The 8,755-nt window shown below is 38.9% G+C and overlaps 1 pseudogene; it reads right to left on the reverse strand.

Moving 5' to 3' along the window:
• Positions 1–5,475: 5,475 nt before the first annotated feature.
• LOC102839977 lies at positions 5,476–8,020 on the reverse strand (annotated as a pseudogene).
• Positions 8,021–8,755: the final 735 nt, after the last annotated feature.

An 8,755-nucleotide genomic window follows, 5' to 3' on the forward strand; every position in this document is an offset into this window, starting at 1 on the left:
AATGTGATATTAAATTTTATTAAAATTATATTCATAACTTTGCTTCAATAGTATATTTTTGTTTTGTTTTCAATAGTATATTTTGTTTTCTATGCTATATTTGTATTGACACAAGAATATATTAGACCCTGCTCTGAAAACACCTGTGTACCATGTAAATTACCTACATTCTGACAGTTTGAAAGCATTCATTAATAAAATCTTTGATATTTAGAATCTTTGAGAATTTAGCAGAGTATGCCTTGGGTCTATGAAAAAATGCACATTAAAAAACCTCACATGAAAATTATGCACAGAAAAAACTTCACTGTATAAATGTGCACACAGAAAAATACATAGAAAAATTCTTTTATAAATGAGTTAGAGTTAGGGGTTTACATTCAGATTTAGGTTAGCGTTAGGGTTCAGGATAATTTTAGAGTTAGGATTAGGGTTTTGATTCTGGTTAGAGTTTATTACTTTATAATATTATGAATCGCGTCCTGGTATAGCACTGGGTTAATACGCTGGACTGCTTAAAGTGATTTTGAACTGCAAGGTCAGTGGTTCAAGCTCACCATCCACTACTCAGAAAACCTATACAGGGTTGTTATGGGTCACAAGTGATTAGATGACACTTAACACCAATAATATTGTGAATAGGAGAATTTTTCTATGTGTGTGATTTTTGGTATGAGCAGTTTTCTATGTGGGCATTTTCCTTGTGTATATTAATTCAAAATATTTTACTATAATACATCATTACTCTAAGAAAATTAAGAAATAAATCTTCCTAAAAGGATAACAAATAAAATAAATGGTGAAGTTCAACCTATTTGATGAAGTTTTTTTACCTTGCTTATTATCATATTAAAGTTGCTATCTATGCAATTGTGAAAGCTCCATTTTTTTATGTTTTAAATTAAGGATTTGTTTCTTCTCCCAGCCACATCATTCTCTGTTTCTACTTACAATTTCATCAAGGACTTGGGACTGGTTTCCTAGAGACATTTCTACCAAAAGGGAACAGAGAGAAGTTGGAAAGTAATGCTGTTATCTCAAGGTACTTCCTCCATGCATTTCCAGAGATAGAATAAAAAGAGCAGGGTGTGTGTGTGTATGTGTGTGTAATATTACTCTCACTTGTTAAAGAGTCAAATTTTGTCTCTTGTCTAAGAGGTCATATGTTTGGAGCCAGTCTCATTTAGAAATGTCATAAGACCTTTCAGTTCCATTTGATCTACTGAGGTGACTGGGGCAGCCAATATATCCACTGGACCCTGGCTACTACCCAGAGAGCCATTTGTGTCAGGCATGCTCACCAGCTGCAGCCTAGAAGTGTCAATGTGCTGAATGATTTGAGATGAGTCTCCAGGAGCAAGAAGGGTGAGCGACACTGAAGAAAACTTAGGGCCTTAGTCCTTGCACATCCTAGTTAATCCAGTCAAGGGAAAATGCATATACAGCCTTTATCATGCCTGATGCCAGTGAAGACTAGGCTCGAGGGAAGAATCCAGGTCTAAATTAGAAATAGACTTTCATCTTTCTGCTATGCTATTCATGATTACTTTATGGGAAATACTTTATGGGAAATAGTCATGGAGATATTCACAACAAACATTTCCCAATCTTAACTGTTTTCCCTTGCGTATAAACCTTTGACCTCTTGGGGAAAATGTTTCTTAGTTTTACAGAAATGTGGAGTCCTGGTGTGTCAATGTAGGCTAAGCATTGGACTGCTAACCATAAGGTTAGTTATGCAAACCTACCAGCTGCTTTATGAAAACTCTATACAGTGTTGCTACAACTCAGAACTGACTAGTCAGCCCTTAACGTCAACAATAAAAACAAAAATTATATACTTCTCTCTACAACAGAAGTGAGGAACGTCAGACCTGTGGACTATATGTTGTTGTTGTTAAGTGCCATCGAGTCAGTTCCGACTCATAGCAATCCTGTGTAGGGTTTCCGAGGAGCAGCTGGTAAATTTCAACTGCCAACCTTGCCATTATAACCGACCTTGTGGTCCAATACATTATCCTTCAGCACTACACCAGGACTCCCTGCAAATACATTTGATCTGGCCCTGCCAAGGCAACCGCAGTTCCAACTATCACATTGCTGTTATTGTTGTTAAGTGCTGTTGAGTTGGTTCCAACCCACACTGACCCTGTATAGGGTTTCTAAGGAGTGACTGGTGAACTTGAACCACCTTGCAGTTCAAACCAACTTTGCAGTCCAGTGTATTAACCCACAGCACCACACCAGGACTCCACCATCGTATTACTATTGTTATTGTTAAATTAGGAGTGAGTTAATTAAATGTTTGACCGAATACAGTAGGCTGATTTTTAAGCTGATAATTTCCTATGGCTTGAGAATGATGTTATAAATATCCAAATGGTCCTTGGCAGAAAAAAGGTTCACCAATCCTGTTCTACAAGAAGGCAAATCCCACGCGGTATAAAGTGCAATCCTATTTTTTTGTAGAATCCAACAAAGGTAGGGCTTAACATTAATATAAATATCTGAAAACAAAACTTTGTTACCCTTGTCATTGTCGTTGTTGTTGTTCCTAGGTGCCATTTCAAGTTGGTACCCATAGCGACTCCATGCCCAATACAACATACGAAATACCCCCAGGTCCTGCACCTCACAATCATTGCTAGCCACAGCCCACTGCTTCTGCCACTGTGCCAATCCATCTTGTTTGGGGTCTTTCTTCAATCCTCCACTTTTACAAACATGATATACCTTTCTAGTGACTGGTTCCTCCTGACAATATGTCTGAAGTATGAGAAACGAAGTCTGGCCATCCTGACTTCCAAGGAGCACTCTGGCTGCACTTCTTCCAACACAGATTTGTTCATTTGACAGTCCACGGAACAACACCATTTGTTCTTTTGACAGTCCATGATACTTTTAATATTCTCCTCCAACACCATAGGTCAAATGCATCAATTCATCTACGGTCTTCTTTATTCACTGTCCAACTTTCACATGCATATAATATTATTGATAATTCCATGGCTTGGGTTAGGCGCACCTGACAAATCACTTTTCACGTGGTGATGAGATGAATAGTAATGAAGAACTAAACCTTGGAGCGAGACATTGAGCATCATTCTTTTTTGTTGCTGTTTTTTAAGGTACAACTGTCTATTCCAGAATCTTGCACCACTTAGATGACAAAATAAAGCACATTTAAGGTAAATATTATTTTATTCTATAATAAATTTTCTATGGATTTATGTTGTTGTTGTTAAGTGCCATCAAGTCAGTTCTGACCTGTAGTGACCCTGTACAGAGTTTCCGAGGCTGTAAATCTTTACAGGAGCAGAAAGCCTCATATTTCTCCCACGGAGCAGCTGGTAGTTTCAAACTGCTGACCGTGAGGGTTGCAGCCTGATTCGTAATAGAAAGAGTTAAATAAGAAGACAGTGTGCCCCAAAAGTGAACGCTAGTGTATTCTAAGTTGAGTTAAATTGTCATGAGGATAGTTAGTGTGACAAGGTAGAAAAGACATATATATGAGTAAATTGCACGAATTGGTCTCCAATCCCATATTACAGTTGAAAGTTCTTTCTGCTATAAATTGAAAGGGAATTTTCATGACACTAGAGAAATGGATACTGGGAAGCCAGAACTAAAATAACCCATTCTCTTTGTTGAGATAAAAATTCACTGTTCATGTTTACTTCTTGTGCAAAACTGGATGGTGTATTTGTCTTCACTAAAATCCTACCCTCAAATTATGCATCTTTGAATATGTTAATTTCCCTAAGCCTCCGTTTTCTGAATAAAAATAAAGATTATAATTTTTATTGTGAAGATGAAATTAAATTATATGTAAACTTTGCTTTGTCACGTATTCAACATACTCATTAAGCGTAAACTTAATGCTTATGATATATCAGTGAGCAACACAGTCTGAGATCCTACTTGAATTTTGTTTGTAATCTATCACAATTCTTGGCATACTTTAAACCCATATTGGTCAGGACTCCTTTAGTTATGACAGAACTCACCTTTAATTAATTTATGCAAAAACATATAAATAAAGAGATATACAGGATTGAGTCCCTAGGTGATGCAAATGGTTAACATGATCAGTTGCTAACTCATAGTTTAGAGGTTCATGTCCACCCAGAGGCACCTCAAAAGACAGGCCTGATGTTGCATTTTGAAAAAATATCAGCCATTTATAACTACATGAAGTGCAGTTCTTTTGTAACGCACATGAAGTCACCATAAGTTGGAGTCAAGTTAACGGTAACTAGTTACTGGTCTTTCATTGGCCCACGAAGCTCATGTTGTCTATCAATAAATAAGAAGGTCTTGGCTCAAGCTCAGCTTTCCACTGGATGGATGGGTAGAATTCCTTCACAAATGCAGTTTTCCACAAAGTTGCTAGATACTGACAGTGGCATTCCCAGACCCTACAAATCTGGCATCTAGACCATGAATGCTAGCACCTCACTGTGAATGTTTTTTCTCCATACAAGACTATTTTCATGCTTGCTGGAGCAGAGAAATTCAGGGTGTGTACCATGGTACCCTCTATACACATTTTCTTAAGATAATACAAGAACAAGAGGCCACATACCCCCTCTTGTGAAATAATTAATTTGTAAGTTTTCCCCTAAAACAGCATCTGCCATACTACATGAAGTTATATTATTGTCTGCTTTTTTTTAAATGATAGAGGAGTATTATTTTATTTACTTAAACTAATGTTTATAAAGCAGCCAAGCATACTGGTACTATTCTTACCATAATGCAGTAAAATACAAAACAAACATCTTTCTATAAATATTCAAATAATGAACAAAAGTTAGGGTCTACAGTTAAACAAAGGAGGATGGAGAAAAAAAAAAAAAAAATCAATGAAGCACATTTATAAAACTGGCCCTTCTCTCTGAATTGTCTATTATGCAGCCTCCCAAATACTGTAAAATACAAACAGTCCTTCATCACAAATCTTTGTACTTTGATTTCCTATTCTTGACACTAGAGCCTCAAGATATCCAGTATGGAAACCTAGGTCATATTGTTCCCCTTTTCTAAATCTACACAATGGGAGTCCTGGTGTAGCACTGTGGGTTATAATGTGCTGGTGGACTGCAATGTCAGTTTGAACCACAAGGTCGGCGGTTCAAGCTTACCAGCAGCTCCTCGGAAACCCTATACAGGGTCACTATGAGTTGGAACCCACTGCACTTAACAACAAATCTACACAATAGGCACAATGAAAAACAGGATATCAAGGCAGAGATATACAGTTCTGAAACAAGAAGTCCTACAAGAAAGGAAGTAATGCAGCCACTGCCCAGATTGGCAGGGGATTCTATGCCCTCTTCACTCCTCTTCAGGTTGCATGTTCATGAAGTCATTTAGGAATAAATCTATGGTTTGTGAGGCCTCCAAATCACTGGCAGAATTTTGCTAGAACTGGGGCAGCAGGAATTCCTCTCCATAATTCTGAAACTGGTTGTTCTAGTAGGCCCGACTCTTCCAAGATTGGATATTCCAAGCTTGGGTGCACCCAGCCTGGCTGCTTTTCCATGCCTGATTGTTCCAGGATTGGCTGCTGCAGGTCTGGTTGCTCCAAGCCTGGCTGTTCCAGCTCTGGTTGCTCCACACTGGAAGGTTTCCAGAAGGCAGGCATCCCTGGTGATAGGAAGCGTAGAGGTCCAGGTATTCAGCAGGCACAGAGACCTTCTAATGCACACCACTGCTACGATTTGGCCATTTGGTGTTTTTCTACCACCTCTTACATTTCATTCTTTGGTTTTGGAACCAGGCCTTAACTTGTTTATAGCTAAGGTTCAGGACTTCAGAAAATTCTTGCCTCTGCTGAAGGCTAAGGTATTTCTGTTTCTGAAATCTGTCTTTGAGTATGCATAGCTGTGTCTGAGAGAACGCAGTTCTGACCTTCTGCCTCTTGCCCTGGGCCTTTACCTTCCTTTTTCATTGTGCTTTTCTCTATAGAAGTGGGCAGTTTTACTTTGGGACTGGTGGAAGACTCAGGACTATCCTGAATAAGCAGCTCTCTGGAAGCAGAAGGAGGAGAGACAGTCTTGAGTAGAGTGCCTCCGCAGATGACATTTGCAAGGATTTATAATTTTCTTCAGCCTCCAAAATTGTAGATAATGGTGAAGAGTCCCTAGAATCACAAGCCTCAGGCAGGCTTTGGGGAGAAGCTTGATCCACCACACTGGTTTGCCTGCTGCTATCTAATCTGCTGGTACTGGGAAGGTTTGTTTTTTCCAACTGGGGGGTCTTTCCATGAAAGCTGGGGTGAATTCATCCCATCCCCCCATCCAGTCCCATCAAATTTAGGGTGAAATCCTCTGGTGTGAAAGACCAAAGGAAGGGAAGTGGGCTGGTAACTAGGTCCACTTAGGCATTCTTTGCCATGGAAAGCCATTTGAATAAAGTTGAGCCATAGGAGACTGCATTTGGGGAGGATGAGCTGTGCAGGTGGCGGAGGGGATGGGTGGCCTGGATTATTATAAGGGGCTGAAATCTGGAACTGCAAATGTAAAATTAATTCAATGAAATCCTGACTTTAGATTTCATTCGTCCAAAAGGACTGCAAAAGGAATTACAAAGCAATTGTTCCACTTCTTTTCCTTGCTACAGCAAAAAAGCACAAGTATACTTTTTCCTTAAAATAAAACAAAACAAAAAAAAAAAAACAAGCTGTTTTTGAGTTGATTCTAACTCCTGGTGACATCATGTGTTGCAGAGTAGACCTGTATTCCAGAGCTTTCTCAAGAGTTTCAGAAGCAGGTCATCAGAACTTCTTCTGAGGCACCTCTGGGTGCATTTCAAACATAATCTTTAGATTACTTGTTGTTAGGAGCCATCGAGTCGGTACCAACTCATAGTGACCTTATGCACAACAGAAGGTAACACTGCAGTCAGGTGCTTAACTGTTTGCAGCACATATTTTTCTCTAAAGTAACCTTTTTTAATTGAAAGAAATTTAGAACAAACATAATCAACAATATGAAGAACCTTCAAATAATTATCCAGTTTAAATATCTACTTACGGCCAATCTGGTTTAATCTATGACCTTTCCTTGATCAGAAGTTCTAAAATCCAAATATGTGCAACATCCATCATCTCACAGACAATCAATAACCCTGTGTTAATAATCTTACTTCCTATGATTGCTTCAGTCTTCTCCCTGGGTGTCCAGTATCATTACTCTTACCTATATTCAGGTAGTATCTCTTGTCCAGGAGGTCACAGGTTCCTTGCCACCAGTAGACCTTCCACAGACCTTCCATCACGTACCATCAGACTTCTTCTTGTTGCTCCAAATTCAACCCAGTATCTCTCTGCTTAAAATCTTTTCTAAGTAAGTTCAGATTCCACAAAACAGAGGATTCTCCCTTATCTCTTCCTTCCGTGCCTCTCAAGCCAATTTTAAACTTCAGCTAATTGCTTTACTAAGCGATCCCACTGCCATGAAACTTTCTCTCTCAGTCTTTGCTTATTTTTAGTTTCTTTTTTTTTTTTTCTTCTTCTTCTTAAATGATTTATTGTGAATTCATTTTTAGTTTTGACTCATGTTACCATAGATGGAGTTCTGGGGTGGTGATGTAGGATAAATACTGGGCTGCTAACCTCAAAAACAGCAGTTTAAACCCATCAGCTGCTCCTTGGAAATCCCATATAGGATCGCTATGAATCACAACTGACTCCAGGGCAACAACTTTAGATGGTGCCCCTTTTCTCTGCGTCCTTACCCAGTGCTTAACCTCTCCCATAGCAGTTACCACTTTCAATCAGGCTTTTTGGGTTGTTGTTAAGTGCCACTGAGTGGATGGCTTTAAAGGACAGAAATTTGTATTCTCACAGTTCAGGAGAATACAAGTCTGAATTCAGGTCATCAGGTCTAGGGGAAGAGCAACTCTGTTGGTTCTGGAGAAGATCTTGTTTTTTTTTCAGTTTCTGTACCTGCACCTTCCTCAATGTCTTGATAGTTCTCTTCTGGCATCTATCTTCTTCCACTTTGTTCTTCCTCATCGTTATTTCTATATGACTTCTTATAACTTAGAAATGATTAGGTTTAGGACATACCTTATATTGATTCACTAACACAACAAAGGAAACCCTCTTTTCAAACAGGATTACATTAGCAGGTATAAGAGTTAGGATTCCAACATCTATTTGGGAGTGGGTATCACAGTTCAAAAGGAGCTCTGGTAGCATAGTGGTTACAAATCGGACTGCTAACCTCAAGGCCGGCAGTTTAAAACTACCAGTCGTTTCGTGGGAAAAAGATGAGACTTTCTGATCCCATAAAGATTTACAGCCTTGGAAACTCTGTGCTGAGTCACTATGAGTTGGAACCGACTCCACGGTACTTAACAACAACATCACAGTTCAATCTGTTGCAGTGTTCATACCTGGTGGTATATGGAATTGCCTAAATCCTGGAGTAATTAGGATAAGCAAATATAGTAATTAGGATAAGCAAAAAACCTGTTCCTATGTGGTGGAAGTCAGACATGCCTCCAATGTCCAATTACTTTACTTCTGACACTCATGACACGCCCTACTTCTCTGCAGTGTTTGAGAATTCATTACAATGGTCACAAAGAACTCATAGACCATTTGCACAGTTATGTTATAAATTAGAAAACAAGCTCCAACTCAGGATCAGGATCATCATAGAAGTAACAAAAAACCTTGGGATTCAGGATCAGTAAGTACATTGTTGTTGTTAAGTGCTGTTGAGTCGGTTCCGACCCAAAGTGA

Source organism: Chrysochloris asiatica, unplaced genomic scaffold, assembly GCF_000296735.1.
Source record: "Chrysochloris asiatica unplaced genomic scaffold, ChrAsi1.0 scaffold00001, whole genome shotgun sequence".
NCBI classification, from domain to species: Eukaryota; Metazoa; Chordata; class Mammalia; order Afrosoricida; family Chrysochloridae; genus Chrysochloris; species Chrysochloris asiatica.